The following is a 20,571-nucleotide window of genomic DNA, read 5'->3' as shown; positions in this document are numbered from 1 at the left end:
TTTAGATCTATTGATGCATCCTTTATCTGTACTATGCATATGTGTTCTTGTCAATGCACTACCTAGTTATGTTCCTCGCTTGTCCATACATTGTGTACCATGCATATGTGTTCTTGTCAATGCACTACCTAGTTATGTTCCTCGCTTGTCCATACATTGCTGGTAATATGTTTTAGAGTCTAGATCCATTCATGTATACACTGACTGTACAATGCATATATGCCCTTGCAACTGTATTACTATTCATGAACCCTGCTGGTCCATACATTGTTGCGAATATGGTTTATTTTGGTTTTATATATGTCCTTTCTCCCATTGACTGTATTTGATTCGAATATCCATGCCAATAAACTTTTTTACTATCATTACCTTTCATTATTATCTATGTTGACCCTATTCATCTTACTCTCACTCCATTCATAATTGTCAACTTATATGTTTTGTTCATTTTTTCATACCCCACCCTCATCATTGGCCCAACATATTCACCCACATGCCTCATACAAAGTCCCGTTTCTGTCCCCCCATTTTGTTACATATATTTGGGATGGAGGCATTTGGGTGTTTCTTTACCAAAATGGTGTGGATTGGTCACAACCCCTTTTGACGTATGGCCAGATGGTATTCACAGAATTTTAGCCGCACCAAATCTGGCGAGTGGGCAGAAGTCGCACCAAAGTCGCACCAAATGTGGCGAGTGGGCAGAAGGGAAACCACAAGTGTGCATAGATTGTACATCAGTGCCGGGGCCAACACCAGGAGTAGAGGAGGCTTCTACCAATCACTGGCACATCTGATGATTAAGCATTATTGTGTATTTACTTTATATGTGATCAACACTGATTAACTATTTGACACTATTCATTTTATGATCATACATTTTTTGGTAGTATTCACTATTTTTATATGTCTTTATTGTAATACACACGGCTGTGGATGTGATATATAGCGCCACACTTTTGTTTCTTTTGTTTTTTTTCTGCCTTGAGTCTATAGGTGTGTTGGCTGCTTTTCACTTTCTTTCTAAACGTAGCGCTGTACTTAATTTTTATTTTTGCTTTCCATATGGGAAGGTTAACCTTTTCGCTGCCAGGCCCTGTACTCCACTTTTAACCCCCGCTCTCCATCCTGACACAGAATGATTCTGACTCTTTACCGAGCAGCAGCTACAGCCGGAAGGAAGCGGGGAGGGAAAGCAAGCTGGCTGCAGTGCGGGGAAGGGTCCCAGGAGATCGGGGATGCAAGGCACTACAGGGGGATCAAAGTTGCAGCAGGGGGTTAAGGGTAATTTTTTTTCTCTCTGTCCCCGCAGCATATAAGCCGGCGGGAGGGCAGAGGAGGTAAGCCGCAATCTGCAGGGGAGGTTCGATGTTGCGGGGGGGGGGCAGGATCGGTGCAGGGTTTAGGGGGGTGAGTGTAGAGAGATAGATAGAGGTACTGCAGGGATTAGTGAGGTGGGAAAGGGGTGTATTTTAGGTTAAAGCAGGGACACATGTCAGTGTACTAGCGGCAGCAGCAGGGGGACACCTTTTTGGGGGAATAGCTCTGATCAGCAGATTGTCATCCACTGATCAGAGGTATTGTTTTGTTTAGTAGAGTCTGCTGAACAGTTCTGATACAAGCTCATGGTCACTTCAGTGACCATAAACTTATAACACAAGGAGGAATGTGAGGGATGTGAGGTCCATACAGCGTACAGACCTGGCCAGCTGGAAGCAGTTCTGTAGGTACATATAAAGTTCACTTTATTAATCACTTATGTATTATACTGTACATGCTGATCATATTGTCCCCCTTGATTGCCTTTTCTCAAGAGAGAATTGTTAGAATATTATTCCAAATTCATAATTCGGCACTTATAGGTGTTATATTATATTCATGGCAAGCTTGCAAAACATATTTGGTTTTATGATTAATCATGATAAATAGAGTATGTGTGAATGACCTTGATCAATAGATTTGACATGATTCTTCTTCTAAAGCTGAGCATTGCTGGATTTTTCTGGTGTAGCCAATTTGAGTATGACATTTAAGGTATCTTGGTGTAGAATGTCATGAGAAGACGAAAATAGACACGTGTCCACGTAGCTAAAGGAATATACATTGTGGATTATATTCTGTTAAGTTAAGTTAGTTTGTAGTTCCAGTCATATTAATAAGTACTAGTATATAGTTACTTAATGTAAAGTTGATAATATGTGTTCATATTATATAGATGTTTGGTTATATGACATTACATGATCAGCATATTACTTCAAGTATGGAGTGTTACATGTGGGCTTGTCAATCGTATGCCATATATGACTATGAGTGCATACTGAAGCTAGCAGAAATGAATATGTGCCATACAAGGTTCTAAGTTGGTGTGAGGTTATGACGTTCACACGTTCACATGTAACATATAAAGCCAATGCTTCCATATTGAAGGACACAGACACAGACAGACACACACACACACTCACAGTCATTAGGATAGATGACATTGACATGTATACAAGACACTTTGATAAGTTGGGACAGCTGAATTCTGCCAGAGGTCTAAGAACGTCATTTCCTGTTTCTTCTTTAACGACACACAAGACAGCATGGAGACAGGAGGGCAGCATCCATGAAGCATACATGTTTTCATAAGCTTATTACAGCTTTATAACTTTTTATTCTATTTCATATATTTTTACCCACACTGAACTGAACTATTATACTTTTTACATTGTATTTATGATGCCAACTGTGTGACAATAAACTCACACTTTGTTTTAAGTCAGTTTGGCTATCAATGCTATTTCATCCGGAAGCGCCTCTGAGATACAAGAATATTAGATATTAATAATATTCTTCATTTTGGCGAGCCAGACAACTGCCGTCATTTCTCAATTTTTACGGTAATCTCGATCCTTGCTGAGGGGGGAGAGATTAGCGCAGTTTTGCGAATATTCAAGTCTCGAGAAAAAAGACGGTTCAGAACCTATCAACCAAGAGGCGTTTGTGTTGCGTCAGATGTGGACAACAGTCCAGCAACAGACGGTTGAAGACGAGAAATTCTTCTAAATACGGTGAGTAAAAGTTATGGAATTTATTGATGAAATAGCTAGAGACAGCAAGCTAGAGTTTAAAGAGGTGTCTTTATATCCAAATGACAGTCACTTGTGGAGATATATGTACAATGAATGCTTAAATGCCAATACACAGATTGATAAATCCAGGTTCACTGTACATAAATTACGTAAAAAGATAGCTAATATCTTAAGCTTAGTGAGAATATTTAACAAAATGATTATTAATGTTGATTTACCTGCTAAAAATGTGTGTACACTAAAGCAGACAGAAACTAACAATGTACAGAACACAGGAATACATGAAAATGTGTCCCAAGATTCTCTTAATTGTCCAAACTGTGAGATTTTTTGTAATTATATAGAGAATCTTGAGGAACAAATTGACTCCAAAACAAATCTTTTGGAAAAACTACAGAATGACAGTAGATTGACACAGATTGCTGTAATAACTACAGATGACAAAAAGACTGAATCTAAATGTAAGCAACAATCCTCTTATATTCCGGAAAGTTCGGATATGGAGAATGTTGATGCTACTGATGAAAAAGAAATGAAACATAAAAACTTATTATGTAGAACTGCAAAACTAAAGTTGCAAATACATGACCAACTTATGAAAGTTTTAAAAGACTTTCCTATTTATGACACTGAGGCAACTGTATTTTCCAATTGGGATTTATTTGAAATGTTTGCGGATCGTTTTAATCTGTCGAATGATCAACGCAATTACATATTTCAGTTGTGGGTTCCTGTTAATTTCGCTAAACGAATTAACACACCTGTTATTGATGACGAAGGTCAGGAAAAACAAAATGACGCGACAGATAGACTGCGACAATTATTGCTATGTATGACCGGTGAGCAAATACCGACCATAGAAATGTTAGATCTTTTACAGACTACTGCAGAAGAAAATCCAATTGACTTTAAAATTACATTTTGCAAAGTTTATGAAATGATATTTGGAGTAGATGATGACAATGACCCAGGTTTAAAAACAGCTTTCATAAAAAAATTTAAATACCTTGACCCAACTTCAGTAGCCATAGCGCAGGAACGTCAAAATTTAAATGATATAGTAAGTTTCATTGATAAAATTAGGAGACAATTGAATCAAAGCAATCTCACACATGAGATAGCTATAATTCAATGTGACAAAAATAGTCAGGCTGCAGACATGTCAGAAACGACAGGTCTTGGCAGGAATGACAAGGACAGCTGCAGACAAGTGAGGCAAGGAGACCCTATCACGTGTCTTTACTGTCATAGATCTGGCCATATGAGAAAACATTGCTGTAAATTTAAGAGAGACTCACAAATAAAAACTAAAGATATAGAGAATGAAAAATCAGCTTTTGTAAAACCTGTTTTTTCATGTCAAGATAAAATTTTGACTGAATTGCCTTATGCCACTGAAGTCAAACAGATCAGTAATTTGACTGTTAACAGCAGTTCAGACAACACTGTCACTGAAAGAGAGGGTTTATTGCCAAAAATAGAATCACATCGGGATTCAATTTCTCTGCCATTACAATATGTAGCACCAATTATTTTGGACGAGAATGGTAGGCCATATATACAATGTTTGCTGAATGGTAAAAACATTAATTGTCTCATTGACAGTGGATCTGAGATTAGCCTTACCAAAGAAAATATACCTCTGAAACCAAATTCTCCTATGTGTAATATAGTGGGTTTTAATAATACAGGTAATTCCACTGCTAGACAGGTATCTAATGTAACATTTGAAGTACCTGGATTAGTAAAAACTAACATTAACATTTGGGTATGTCACAAAGCAGAGAATATACTCGGCATTGATGTAATCAATGAACAAAAATGGGTGATCGATTTGGCTAATAAAAGTATTTGGAAAGATCCATCTAGGCCCAAATCAGTGCTTATTGATCCCTCTGTATACAGTAGAGTTGGTTCCATTACCAATATGTCTACAGAACAAAAGTGGCCTGATGTTGATGGTAATTGTGCTTTAAAGGAAGTGGTACAACGTTTTCCAAGTTTGTGGTCAAAGTTCAAAAATGACATTGGAACTTTGAAAAATACTGAATTGAATATTGAGGGAAAAGATCCAGAACCCCTTAATCAGTATGAGTTACCACTAGAATCAATTGGTCCACTTTCTGCCATTATTCAAGAGTTTGTACAATTTGGAATTGTAAAGAAAGCTAAATCAGTGGTAAATAACTGTATTTGGCCTATCAAAAATACTGATAATTCATATTCTTTATCAGTTGACTTAAGGACATTGAATAAACATATCACAAATAACCCAGTTCTTCCTGATAAATCTAACTTAAAGTTAAATTTGAATGCTGAGGACAAAGTGTTCTCTGTATTAAAAATTATGAATAGCCATTTTTCCCTTTCTTTAGCGAATAGCAGCCAGTACAAATTCGCATTCACATTCAGAAAAGAGACTTATACATTCACTCGATTAATACCTGGCCTAGGTATTGGTGATGGTATAGTTCATGAAACTATAGCAAAAATACTTTCAAAATTTTCTAGGCCAGAATGCATTTCTCAGCATGTGGATACGATTTTGCTGAGTACTCAGAATATCGATGAACATATGGTTCTTTTGTCTGAGTTGTTTATGATGTTACAAGCTGAAGGTTTAAAATTAAACACAACAAAAGTTCAGCTGATGAAAAGTCAAGTGAAATACCTTCACATGCAAATTAGTCAAGGAAAGAGACAATTGTTGCAAGAAACAGTTAGAGATATCACTGCAATCCCAACTCCAACAACTCATAAGGCATTGCGTCAATTTTTGCATAAAATAAATCATTGCAAAGAGTTTGTACACTATTTCACAGAAAAAGTTAATCCACTATATAATCTTTTGAGAAATAAAGGTAATATAGTTGACCAATGGGGTCCAAATGAGGAAAATGCTTTTGAAATGTTGAAAAAAGATTTGCAGAATGCTCCAGCATTAAGTACAATAGAGGTTTGTTCTGAAGCCTCTTTTGTTTTGAAAACTCATGTATCTGAGAATGCCATCTCATTAACATTGTCTCAATTACAAGAAGGTAAGGAGAAAATAATTGCCTATTTCTCCAGAGTTTTATCATTTTTGGAAAAAACTTTTGAGTCAGGTGTAAAGCAACTGCTAAGTGTTTACTATGCAATTAAAGCTACAGAGAGCATAGTGAAATCAAACAAAATCATTGTACAGACACCTGACTGCTCACTAAAAGGTATTTTTGAGGAAGATAGTTTTAAAGAATGTCGTAAAACATATCCTCTATGGTTCAGAGCTTTATCATCCAAACACATTCAGATAGATGTAAAAGGAAGACATCTTCAGGAATGTACACCAGCACATGTTTATACAGCTGAATTTGAGAAGTCTTCATCTCAGGTTTCCAGCATAAGAACAGAGAAGGACATAGAGCCAGTACTTGTTACTGCAGAACAGTCTAACACTAGAATAAGAGCTTCAACACAGAATACAGTTACGCACATTTCTAATCTTTTAGAGATGAGAACAAAGGCATAGTCCATTGTCATCTCTGGGTGGTACAAAACTTTTCTTTTGTTTGTGAAAACAGAGATTTGTATCATGACCAAAGGAGATGTTGCGTCCTGTCATACCTAAACTTCACAGTACATATGATTTATAGTTTAGGCCATCTTAGACAGGATAAGGACAGTACATTGTCATACAGAAGTTCTCTTTGAAGGAAAATATAAGATAGTGTTATTTTACATATAGTTTAACAAATTCAAAAAGTTATTGTCTCATAATGTTTTAACATTTGTTGGAAAAAAGTTACAAGAATTTAATGAAAATATTTTATGCCTGATTAATGATACTGCATTTCTTTTACAGAAATGGCATCTAAAATCACATAAATATGGAAGATAACAAGCTCATATGAAGAGCAAAGAGAATATCAGGAAAATTCAAAGTTAAAGAAGGAATCCTTTAGGAAAGAATATTGGACAAAAGATTTATACTTCAGATTTATCTTATTCAACAAGATTTTTCTAATCTAACAGAACCTGAAGAAGAAACTTTAAAGACATTTCATGAAGAAAAAATTAATCAGAAGAAACTTTATCTACTATAGATAAACAATTTGGGACTCAAACATTTGTCCATATACATTTTTTGATAATCCGATTATTCTGATATTAATGTTCATATTAAGTTAGGATTATCATTATTATTTTTATTTATTTTTCCTTATTCATATATTGAATATTTTTAGGTAACAACTGCACACTCATTCTAGTTTATAGAACATCTTTTGTTCATAACTTAAGAAACATATCACTCTTAATAGAACTATGGAAAGTTAGGACACGTTTTAGAGTGTAAAGTATATTTCCAAAGAGCTAAAATATTATTTGAGCACAAATATGGAAATATAGTATTGCATCATTTTAATAATAATAATAATTATTATTATTATTATTAATAATAGCAATTATAGATATGAGTCATCATTATGTTATACATTTTTAAATTCTATATCATTATTTTAAGATTTTGAATAGATAGATCTAAGAGGAGTTAAAGTAAAGAGAAGAGCGATTAGAAGGAAAGTTATTTCTAGCTGCTTCAGTTCTGAGGAATATTGTGTTCGATCATTTGATACAAGGATGTGTAAATGTGACATGAATGATGTTTTGAATGTATTAGAATATTTTGATATGATTAATCATAATTCAGGGGGGATTGTTAGAATATTATTCCAAATTCATAATTCGGCACTTATAGGTGTTATATTATATTCATGGCAAGCTTGCAAAACATATTTGGTTTTATGATTAATCATGATAAATAGAGTATGTGTGAATGACCTTGATCAATAGATTTGACATGATTCTTCTTCTAAAGCTGAGCATTGCTGGATTTTTCTGGTGTAGCCAATTTGAGTATGACATTTAAGGTATCTTGGTGTAGAATGTCATGAGAAGATGAAAATAGACACGTGTCCACGTAGCTAAAGGAATATAAATTGTGGATTATATTCTGTTAAGTTAAGTTAGTTTGTAGTTCCAGTCATATTAATAAGTACTAGTATATAGTTACTTAATGTAAAGTTGATAATATGTGTTCATATTATATAGATGTTTGGTTATATGACATTACATGATCAGCATATTACTTCAAGTATGGAGTGTTACATGTGGGCTTGTCAATCGTATGCCATATATGACTATGAGTGCATACTGAAGCTAGCAGAAATGAATATGTGCCATACAAGGTTCTAAGTTGGTGTGAGGTTATGACGTTCACACGTTCACATGTAACATATAAAGCCAATGCTTCCATATTGAAGGACACAGACAGACACACACACTCACAGTCATTAAGATAGATGACATTGACATGTATACAAGACACTTTGATAAGTTGGGACAGCTGAATTCTGCCAGAGGTCTAAGAACGTCATTTCCTGTTTCTTCTTTAACGACACACAAGACAGCATGGAGACAGGAGGGCAGCATCCATGAAGCATACATGTTTTCATAAGCTTATTACAGCTTTATAACTTTTTATTCTATTTCATATATTTTTACCCACACTGAACTGAACTATTATACTTTTTACATTGTATTTATGATGCCAACTGTGTGACAATAAACTCACACTTTGTTTTAAGTCAGTTTGGCTATCAATGCTATTTCATCCGGAAGCGCCTCTGAGATACAAGAATATTAGATATTAATAATATTCTTCAAGAATAAATTCAGTTTAGCTAATCCCTCTTCATTGCTCAGCTCTTCCATGCCTCATATGTTTGGTTGCCCTTTCTCCAGTTTAGAGATATCCTTTTTTGTAAACTGGAGCCCAAAATGGAATTGTGTATTCAAAGAGAGGTCTTAGTAATGATTTGCACAGGGGCAAAATTATGTCTATACCTCTTTAAATAGAAGAAAAGTATTTTGCTAGCTTTAGAAACTGCAGATTGGCTTTGCATACTATTATTGGGTTTATGATCTACTAAAACACCCAGATCCTTCTCCACCTTGACTGCCATAGCTTTTCTTCTCCTAGTATGTATGATGCATGCATGTTTTTAGCCCCCCAGTGCATTATTTTACATTTATCAACATTAGACCATATTTGCCACATAGTAGCCCAATTAAATAGTGCATTGAGGTCCTCTTGTAAGTTGGAGACTTCCTGTAAGGAGGTAATTCCACCGCATAGCTTGGTGTCATTTGCAAACACTGAAATGGTACTTTTAATCCCAGGCCTAATATAATTTATAAACATGTTAAGAAATAAGGGTCTCACCCCTGAACCCTGGGGTACACCACTAATAACCATGAACCATTCAGAGTATGATTCATTAATCACTACTCTCTGAATACAATCTTTTGGGCAGAATTTTCTAAGCCCGTAGACTTTACCTTACACATTAGCCTTGTGTGGTGAACTATGTCAAACATTTTGGCAAAATCCCAGTATACTATATCCATAACCTCTCCTTTGTTTTTGCTTACCTCCTTATAAAAAGAAATCAGATTTGTTTGACAACTACAGTCTTTTGTGAACCCATGTTGACTATTGCCTATGCCTAAAATATACCTATCTAATCTTTTATCTAATCCAAACCTGGCACTGACTGCAATAATCTGTGCATTACATACTCCTGATACTTGGTCCTCTGAACTCTGAGTTATATAATATTAAATCAGATACTGACTGCAGCATCTGTGCATTACGTAATCCTTTTACAATGTGTACATTATGTGTACATTACAGACTCCTACACTATATAGACTTTATTGTTCATTACATATACCTCACTAAAGTGTTCATTTTTGGAAAAGTTTCTGGTTACTAAGCAGTCTCTGCCCCCCCCCCGCAGACTCATGTCTTACTATGTTTTATGCACTACATACCAGCACATTATGACAGACTTATCTAAAAAAACATTCCTCCAGAAACACGCTGTCACAGAATCCATCTTCACTCAGTCTTTCTTCTGGGTTCAAAGGCTCCAGCTGTTTGACTGGCCGAGCCACGATGACATCACTCCCGTGCATGCACGTGGGAGTCACGGCTGTGACACAGCTCTCTCAGGGGACAGCATGTCATCCACTGACAGCACAATGCTGTCACCGGCTGCTACACTTGTAAATATTTCCTAAACGATGCACATTTAAGCAATATTTATTGTACCTATAGGTAAGCCTTATTATAGGTTCAGACAAAGTGTTAGCGTGTTGTCTGTATTATGTACTGTATGTGTAAAACCATATGTAATAGAAGTGGTTTTTTTTTTGTTTTTTTCCTTCTTTTAATAATTGTGCTGAGGTTTAAATGTGTCTGTGAGATTCTTGCTTGTGGCACAACAATCAACGAATATTTTATATGTACAAGGAAGTCTGGGTTTTGTTTAACCATGCCCTTAAGCCCCTCCCACTGAGAACAGTTCGGAAACACCCACTTTTTGCCATGACATGCATAGCACACCACAGCTCACTACCATTGTGAATCATCCCTCATTCATTTATAACGTCCAGCGTGAATGAGGCCTAAGAGCTAAGAAGGGAGAAGGAACAGCAGCACACTGAACCCAGTGCATGGCTGTGGAAGGGGGGGGTTGTCAGGACAAGTCTGATCCTTGGAGGAGGGCAGGCTGAATTCCCAGCAGAGCTAGAGAACTGACCATGGTGTGTTCTTCTTCTTAGTGTGGTCAGTTTTTAGTAGGAAAGCAGAGGAACTGGAAGGGACACCAGGGATTTCACACAAAGGAAGCAGTACAAAGAGAATAGGATACATTCTCATGCAAGTACATGTTACAGCAGGCACATATCAGGAGTATAAATTGTTGGGTTTACTTATTCATTAACCAGTTGCTGACCGCCACACGCCGATGTACGTCGGCACAATGGCACGGGCAGGCATAAGGGCTTACCTGTATGTCCCTGCCTGCCCGCGGGCGGGGGGTCCGACCACACCCCCTGCGGCGGTCGGATTCTCATCAGGAGGGATCCGAGGTGAGGTGGAGGCCACTGATTCATGGCCACTCCCTCACAATCGCTCCTGGTGAATGACAGGCTTCCTCTGCTGCTGTAATGTAAACAGCGGCAGAGTAAGTGATGTCATCTTTCCTCGAGATGCCTTTTCGTTCCGGCTCCCGAGGAGAGAAGACATCCAAGTAAGTTTGCACCAACACTACACTTACACACTTACAGTAGAACATGCAGGCACACTTTTCACCCCCCAGTCACCCCCCCAATCACCCCCCGATCACTTCCCTGTCACAGTGACACCAATAGCAGGTTTTTTTTTCCGATTATTGCATTGGTGTCTGTTTGTGACAGTTATAAGGTGTAGGGCAGTTAGTGGTAGGCCCCTTTAGGTCTAGGGTACCCCCCTAACAAAGTTTTAACCCCGTGATCACCCCCCGTCGCCAGTGTAACGTTTTTCTGATCGCTGTATTAGTGTCACAGGTGACGCTAGTTAGGGAGGTAAGTATTTAGGTTCACCATCAGCTTTTTATAGTGTCAGGGACCCCCATATACTACCGAATAAAGGTTTTAACCCCCTGATTGCCCCCTAGTTAACCCTTTCACCAGTGATCACCGTATAACTGTTACGGGTGACGCTGGTTAGTTAGTTTGTTTTTTATAGTTTCAGGGCACCCGCCGTTTATTACCTAATAAAGGTTTAACCCCCTAAACGCCTGGCGGTGATATAAGTTAAGTTTTAGGGTCAGATAGGGTCTGCGTCACCCCAGGCAGCGTCAGGTTAACGCCAGTACCGCTAACACCCAGGCACGCAGCATACACCTCCCTTAGTGGTATAGTATCTGAACGGATCAATATCTGATCCGATCAGATCTATACTAACGTCCCCAGCAGTTTAGGGTTCCCAAAAACGCAGTGTTAGCGGGATCATCCCAGATACCTGCTAGCACCTGCATTTTGCCCCCCGCCCAGCCCAGCCCAGCCCACCCAAGTGCAATATCGATCGATCACTGTCGCTTACAAAATTACAAAACACTAAGCACACATAACTGCAGCGTTCGCAGAGTCAGGCCTTATCCCTGAAATCGCTAACGTTTTTTTGGTAGCGTTTTGATACAGTCACTAACAGTCAGGAGCTTTTTTGCCTGTGAGTCTCACTAGTGTACCACTAAATTTAGAGCCTAAAATGGCAAATCGAAGGTACACTACTGAAGAGGCCTACACGTTTCTGAGCATGACAGATAGTGAAGAGGAAGTCACTCATCTGTCAGATTCAGGCTCAGAATACAAACCTGTAGACAGCAGCGGCTCCATGACAGATGGCTCTGATGACAGAGTTGTGGTCCCTGCCACGGTCAGGCGTACCAGACCCCAATCTTCTTCTTCTGCTGTTGAGGTGCAGGAACCGCAGGGCTCTCGTATGGAGCAGAGCAGTACTAGCGCCGCTATTCCTTCTGGTGAACTGGCAAGCACCAGCGGCCTAGTACACCCTGGTCGTACATTCAGCACTGCAGTAACACTTGGTGACGTGGCGAGTCCCATAAGTGCAGTTCAAGCTGTTGAGGTGGCAAGCACAAGTAGTGTCCCACTGCCACCAAGAAGAAAAAGAACACAGGCCCATCGTGCCCATAGTGCCCTTCCTGCTGCATTCGCCAATCCTAATTGGGAACCCACCATTTCTGCAGCACCCGTACTTCCCCCATTCACTGGCCAACCCGGCATTCAGGTGGAAACAGTTGATTTTACATCACTTGATTTTTATTCGCTGTTTTTCACCGAAGATCTCTATAGATCTTTTGTGGACCGAAGCAATTTGTACGCTGGTCAACACATCGCCACTATTCCCCAGTCCTCCCTTGCCAGAGATTGGAGACCAATTACAGTTTCCGAATTTAAGATCTTTCTGGGCCTTTCCCTCAACATGGGCATAACCAAAAAGAGTGAGTTGCGGTCATATTGGTCCACTGACCCAATTCACCATATGTCCTTGTTCTCTGCCTCCATGACCAGGGCACGATATGAGCAGATCTTGCAGTTCATGCACTTCAACATCAATGAACTCTGTCATCCTCGTGGAGACCCTGGATACGATCAGCTCTACAAAATTCGACCCCTCGTAAACCACTTCAACCAACATTTTGCAGACTTGTTTACTCCCCATTAAGTTGTCTGCATTGATGAGTCCCTGATTAAGTTTTCTAGCTGCTTGTCATTCAAACAGTACCTTCCCAGTAGGGATGAGCTCATGTTCAACTCGAACATTGGCTGTTCGCAAGTTCGCCGAACAGCGAACAATTTGGGGTGTTCGCGGCAAATTCGAATGCCGCGGAACACCCTTTAAAAGTCTATGGGAGAAATCAAAAGTGCTAATTTTAAAGGCTTATATGCAAGTTATTGTCATAAAAAGTGTTTGGGGACCCGGGTCCTGCCCCAGGGGACATGGATCAATGCAAAAAAAAGTTTTAAAAACGGCCGTTTTTTCAGGAGCAGTGATTTTAATAATGCTTAAAGTCAAACAATAAAAGTGTACTATCCCTTTAAATTTCGTAGCTGGGGGTGTCTATAGTATGCCTGTAAAGGGGCGCATGTTTCCCGTTTAGAACAGTCTGACAGCAAAATTACATTTTGAAGGAAAAAAGCCATTTAAAACTACTCGCGGCTTTTGCATTGCCGGTCCAACAATACACATAGAAGTTCATTGATAAAAACGGCATGGGAATTCCCCACAGGGGAACCCCGAACCAAAAAAAAATGACGTGGGGGTCCCCCTAAATTCCATACCAGACCCTTATCCGAGCACGCAACCTGGCAGGCCGCAGGAAAAGGGGGGGGACGAGAGAGCGCCCCCCCTCCTGAACCGTACCAGGCCACATGCCCTCAACATTGGGAGGGTGCTTTGGGGTAGCCCCCCAAAACACCATGTCCCCATGTTGATGAGGACAAGGGCCTCATCCCCACAACCCTGGCCGGTGGTTGTGGGGGTTTGCGGGCGGGGGGCTTATCGGAATCTGGAAGCCCCCTTTAACAAGGGGACCCCCAGATCCCGCCCCCCCCCCCCTGTGTGAATGGTAAGGGGGTATAAAAGTACCCCTACCATTTCACTAAAAAACTGTCAAAAATGTTAAAAATGACAAGAGACAGTTTTTGACAACTCCTTTATTTAAATGCATCTTCTTTCTTCTATCTTACTTCATCTTCTTCTTCTTCTTCTGGTTCTTCTGGCTCTTCTGGTTCTTCCTCCGGTGTTCCCGTACAGCATCTCCTCCGCGGTGTCTTCTATCTTCTTCTCCTCGGGCCGCTCCGCACCCATGGCATGAGAAGAAGAGAAGAAGAGAAGAAAAGAAGAAGATGAAGCAGAAGGTGAAGAAGAAAAGAAGATGAAGAGAAGAGCGGGAGCCTCCCCCCATGCCATGGGTGCGGAGCGGCCCAAGGAGTAGAAGATAGAAGACGCCGTGGAGGAGATGCTGGACGAGAACGCCGGAGGAAGAACCAGAGGAGCCAGAAGAACCAGAAGAAGAAGAAGAAGATGAAGGAAGATATAAGAAAGAAGAAAGAAGAAGCATTTAAATAAAGAAATTGTCAAAAACTGTCTCTTGTCATTTTTAACATTTTTGACAGTTTTTTAGTAAAATGGTAGGGGTACTTTTGTACTCCCTTACCATTTCACACAGGGGGGGCGGGATCTGGGGGTCCCCTTGTTAAAGGGGGCTTCCAAATTCTGATAAGCCCCCCGCCCGCAGACCCCCACAACCACCGGCAAGGGTTGTGGGGATGAGGCCCTTGTCCTCATCAACATGGGGACAAGGTGTTTTGGGGGCTACCCCAAAGCACCCTCCCAATGTTGAGGGCATGTGGCCTGGTACGGTTCAGGAGGGGGGGCGCTCTCTCGTCCCCCCCTCTTTTCCTACGGCCTGCCAGGTTGCGTGCTCGGATAAGGGTCTGGTATGGATTTTTGGGGGGACCCTACGCCGTTTTTTTTTTTTTGGGCGCGGGGTTCCCCTTAAAATCCGTACCAGACCTAAAGGGTCTGGTATGGAATTTAGGGGGACCCCCACGTCATTTTTTTTTTAATTTTGGTTCGGGGTTCCCCTGTGGGGAATTTCCATGCTGTTTTTATCAATGAACTTCTATGTGTATTGTCGGACTGGCAATGCAATAGCCGCGAGTAGTTTTAAATGGCTTTTTTCCTTCGAAATGTCATTTTGCTGCCAGACTGTTCTAAACACAGGAAACATGCGCCCCTTTACAGGCATACTATAGACACCCCCCAGCTACGAAATTTAAAGGAATATTACACTTTTATTGTTTCACTTTAAGCGTTATTAAAATCACTGCTCCTGAAAAAACGGCTGTTTTTAAAACTTTTTTTGCATTGATCCATGTCCCCTGGGGCAGGACCCAGGTCCCCAAACACTTTTTATGACAATAACTTGCATATAAGCCTTTAAAATTAGCACTTTTGATTATTCATGTTCGTGTCCCATAGACTTTAACGGTGTTCGCGTGTTCGAACGAACTTTTTTCCTGTTCGCATGTTCTGGCGCGAACCGAAAAGGGGGGTGTTCGGCTCATCCCTACTTCCCAGCAAGCGTGCCAGATATGGGGTCAAGATGTATAAGCTCTGTGACAGGGCCACAGGCTATACATGTAGTTTTATGGTTTACCAGGGAAAAGATAGACACGTAGAGCCGACAAACTGCCCTGACTACATAGGAAGCTCTGGCAAGATTGTGTGGGACTTGGTGTCACCCTTATTCGGAAAGGGGTATGTGGACAATTATTACACGAGCGTGCCACTTTTTAGTCACTTGTTTGATCAGCAGATTGGAGCATGTGGCACCGTGCGACCTAATTGTAGATTCCTGTCTTAGGCTAGGGGAGAGAGCCTGCTTGCAGTGTAATGATTTGCTCGCTATGAAGTGGAGGGATAATAAGAATGTTTTCATTCTTACCTCCCTTCATGCAGACATGACGGTCCAAATTACTATGGTGACTGGTGAAATCTCTCTCTCCCACAGGCTGCATGAAAAAAAAAGTTTACATTATATGCCCAATAAGTACCAGCAACGTACTGGTATGTTGCTGGACTTTGAGTGGTTATACCAGAATTATGCCTGCAGGTTTAAGTATCATCTTGGTATCATTCTTTTCAGCCAGCTTTCGGCTTTCCTGTAAAAGCAATCCTAGCAGCTAATTAGCCTCTAGACTGCTTTTACAAGCAGTGGGAGGGAATGCCCCCCCCCCCACCGTCTTCCATGTTTTTCTCTGGCTCTCCTGTCCCAACAGGGAACCTGAAAATGCAGCTGTTGATTTGGCCAGATGACCATAGAGCTGATCAGAGACCAGAATGGCTCCAATCATCTCTATGGCCTAAGAAACCTGAAGCTATGAGCATTTTATGACTTAGATTTCAACGGATGTAAACAGCGCCATTGGGAAATTGGGAAAGCATTTTATCACACCAATCTTGGTGTGGTCAGATGCTTTGAGGGCAGAGGAGAGAGCTAGGGTCTAATAGACCCCAATTTTTTCAAAAAAGAGTAAATGTTACTACCTATTGCTATCATAGGGGATATTTACATTCCCTGAGATAACAATAAAAAAAAAGGAACAGTTTAAAAATAAGATAAAAAAGCAAAAATAATAATAATAAAAAAAAAAAGTGTATTTAGTTTGTCGCCACTGCACATTTGTGTGCAATTTTAAAGCATGTCGTGTTTGGTATCCATGTACTCTGCCTAAGATCATCTTTTTTATTCCATCAAACATTTGGGAAATATAGTGTGTTTTACTGCCTTAAAATTTAAATAAGTGGGTTTTTTCCCAAAAAAATGCGTTTTCAAAAATCGCTGCGCAAATACTGTGTGAAAAAATGAAAATGAAACACCCACCATTTTAATCTGTAGGGCCTTTGCTTTAAAAAATATATATATAATGTTTGGGGGTTCAAAGTAATTTTCTTGCAAAAAAAAAAATGTTGTCATGTAAACAAAAAGTGTCAGAAAGGGCTTTGTCTTCAAGTGGTTAGAAGAGTGGGTGATGTGTGACATAAGCTTCTAAATGTTGTGCATAAAATGCCAGGACAGTTCAACCACCCCCTAAATGACCCCATTTTGGAAAGTAGACACCCCAAGCTATTTGTTGAGAAGTATGTTTATTTGTTGAGAGTATTTTGCAGACCTCACTTTTTGTCAAAGTTTTGAAAATTGAAAAAAAAAAACATTTTTCTTGTCTTTCTTCATTTTCAAAAACAAATGAAAGCTGCAAAATACTCACCATGCCTCTCAGTAAATAGCTTGGGGTGTCTACTTTCCAAAATGGGGTCATTTGGGGGGTTTTGTGCCATTTTGGCATTTTATGGCCTTCAAAACTGTGATAGGTAGTGAGGAGTGAAAGCAAACATTTATGCCCTTAGAAATCCTGAAGGTGGTGCTTGGTTTTCAGGGCCCCGTACGCGGCTAGGCTCCCAAAAAGTCCCACACATGTGGTATCCCCATACTCAGGAGAAGCAGCTAAATGTATTTTGGGGTGCAATTCCACATATAACCATGGCATGTATGAGCAATATATCATTTAGTGACAACTTTTTGTAATTTTTTTTTATCATTATTCAATCACTTGGGACAAAAAATGTAATATTCAATGGGCTTAGCATGCCTCTCAGCAATTTCCTTGGGGTGTCTACTTTCCAAAATGGGGTCATTTGGGGGGGGGGGGTTGTACTGCCCTGCCATTTTAGCACCTCAGGAAATGAGATAGGCAGTCATAAACTAAAAAGTTGTGTAGATTCCAGAAAATGTACCCTAGTTTGTAGACTATAACTTTTGCGCAAACCAATAAATATACGCTTATTGACATTTTTTTTTACCAAAGACATGTGGCCGAATACATTTTGGCCTAAATGTATGACTAAAATTGAGTTTATTGGATTTTTTTTATAACAAAAAGTTGAAAATATCCTTTTTTTTCAAAATTTTTGGTCTTTCCATTTATAGCACAAAAAATAAAAACCACGGGAGGTGATCAAATACCATCAAAAAAAAGCTCTATTTGTGGGAAGAAAAGGACGCAAATCTTGTTTGGGTACAACATTGCATGACCGCGCAATTAGCAGTTAAAGCGACGCAGTGCCAAATTGTAAAAAGTGCTCTGGTCAGGAAGGGGGTAAAACCTTCCGGGGCTGAAGTGGTTAAGGAACAAAATTATGTAAATATCTTTGGGTTTTCATTACATTCTCCTAATGCTTTTATATGTTTCCATTTATTTATTCAGAACATGTTTATAGATGGCTACAAGGTAAATTAAAAATATCACATCAGGATTTCAGTAACTACACGAATTTAATATTCTTTTAAAACTTAAAGGAATAAGGAAAGTAATAGCATTTTCAGCAAGCCCAGATCTACCACACTTCCTTTGAACTTATTATATTTGTCCTAATGTGTTGCCTCTGGCAATCTGATTTGTTTTAACTTTTTTATGTTATCTGCATTAGGGAGTGTATCATATTTTTTTTTTTTTGCATTTAAAAACTTATACTTTTCATAACCTGCTCAGGCTTTGTTACATTGTGTTAAAGGAGATCTAAACCCAATCACTAAAATTTCATTCAAGCTTTAACTCCTTCAGATCCACGCTATAGCCGAATGACGGCTACAGAGCAGATTTGCTTTGCCGGGAGGGCATCAATAGACGTCCTCCCCTTTGCATGCTCGCCACGCCCCCCTGAAGGGCGCGAGCGGTGTGCGCTGTGATCACCTGAATCAATGAGACTCGGGTGATCACAGATCAGAGTAAGGGGTCGATACCGACCCCTTGCCACGTGATCAGCTGTCAGCCAATGACAGCTGATCACGTGATGTAAACAGAAGATCGGTAATCATTTTCTTTTCTTCTCATGCTGACAGCATGAGGAGAGAAAAAAAGTTGATCACCAGCTTCTGTTGAAGGGACAGCGGTCCCGAAGAGGAAGAGACGAAGCCGCCTCATATGTGCCCACCAGTCCCGCCTGCCAGTGCCACGAATCAGTGCTCACAAATCAGGGCACACCAGTACATCAGTACCAGAAATCAATGTCACCTATCAATGCATACGAGTGCCACCTATCAATGCCCACCAGTGGTGCCAATCAGTGCCTCATCGGTTCCACCTAGCAGTGCTGCAGCCTGATCAATACCCATCTGCAGCCTCACAAGTGCCATCAACGTAGCCTCATCAGTCCACATCAATGCAGCAGCCTCACCATTGCCATCAATGCAGCAGCCTCACCATTGCCATCAATGCAGCAGCCTCACCATTGCCATCAATGCAGCAGCTTCACCATTGCCATCAATGCAGCAGCCTCACCATTGCCATCAATGAAGCAGCCTCACCATTGCCATAAATGCAGCAGCCTCACCATTGCCATCAGTGTAGCCTGATCGATGCCCATCTGCAGCCTAGAGGAGACAGGGAGGGGGTGGGATGAGCACTGACAGATTACATACAGTGAGAATCTCCTATGATAGACAGAACAGTGGTCCAATGGTGGCCCAGAAGATGGGACTTCCCATTACAGAGACCGCCAAGTAAAAAGGAGATTCTCACTGTATGTAATCTGACGGTGCTCGTCCTTCCCCCCTCCCTGTCCCCTGTTAGGCAGCTAAAATTGAAGTATCAACGTATAACACACACTATTTGCACCCAATTTTCAGGGTGAAAAAGTGTGTGTTATACGCCAATACATACAGTAATTTAAAGGGATAAAAATTGAGGAAAACAATGACCTCAGTATGAGCGAACAGTACATGTTTTGAACAATTTGCACAGTCATTTTTGGTTTTGCCTCAAGAAACACTTTAGGCCTCATGCAGCTGCAGCCTAATTGCCTGGACGGGGTGCTTACAGTTCGTATAGTAAGCAGTTTGCGTTACATTCGTCCTTGGGTGCATAGTGCATTAAAAGTAGGTAGCATCTATCAAGCTATACTGTTCAGCCTCATCCAACCACAGCAGCTGTCAGCTTCTCATAGCGTTTGACAGGTCATCAGCAGTGGGGCTGGGCTAGTGCGCCTGTACCTTCCACCTCTACCTAAACGCCAGAGCCTCATGCATCAGGGCAAAACAACCATGTACACGAGGCATTAAATGGTCTATTTATAAAGGTTTTCACACAACTTTCTCCAAGGATTCTCAAATGTATCCAATTAAAATTAACTATCTTTGATAATCTTTAGTGAAAACCTTTGTGTAGGAAGGGGGAACAGTGTAAGATAATAGACGTTCTGTTGTTTATTTGATTTGTTTATTTATTACAAGTATTTATATAGCACCAACACTTTAGCAGCACTTTACATGTTCTGTACAATCACATCAGTCCCTGCCCTGAAGGCGCTTACAATCTAAGGTCCCTACCCCATATGCATACATACAAGCATAAACATACTAGGGCCAATTCATAAAGGAGCCAATTAATCTACTAGCATGTCTTTGCATGTGGGAATAAACAAAAGTACCTGGAGGAAACCTACACAAGCACAGGGAGAACATTCAAACTCCATGCAGGTATTGTT

This window comes from Aquarana catesbeiana, linkage group LG02 (genome assembly GCF_042186555.1).
Source record: "Aquarana catesbeiana isolate 2022-GZ linkage group LG02, ASM4218655v1, whole genome shotgun sequence".
NCBI classification, from domain to species: domain Eukaryota; kingdom Metazoa; phylum Chordata; class Amphibia; order Anura; family Ranidae; genus Aquarana; species Aquarana catesbeiana.
This window is presented reverse-complemented; position numbering follows the sequence as displayed.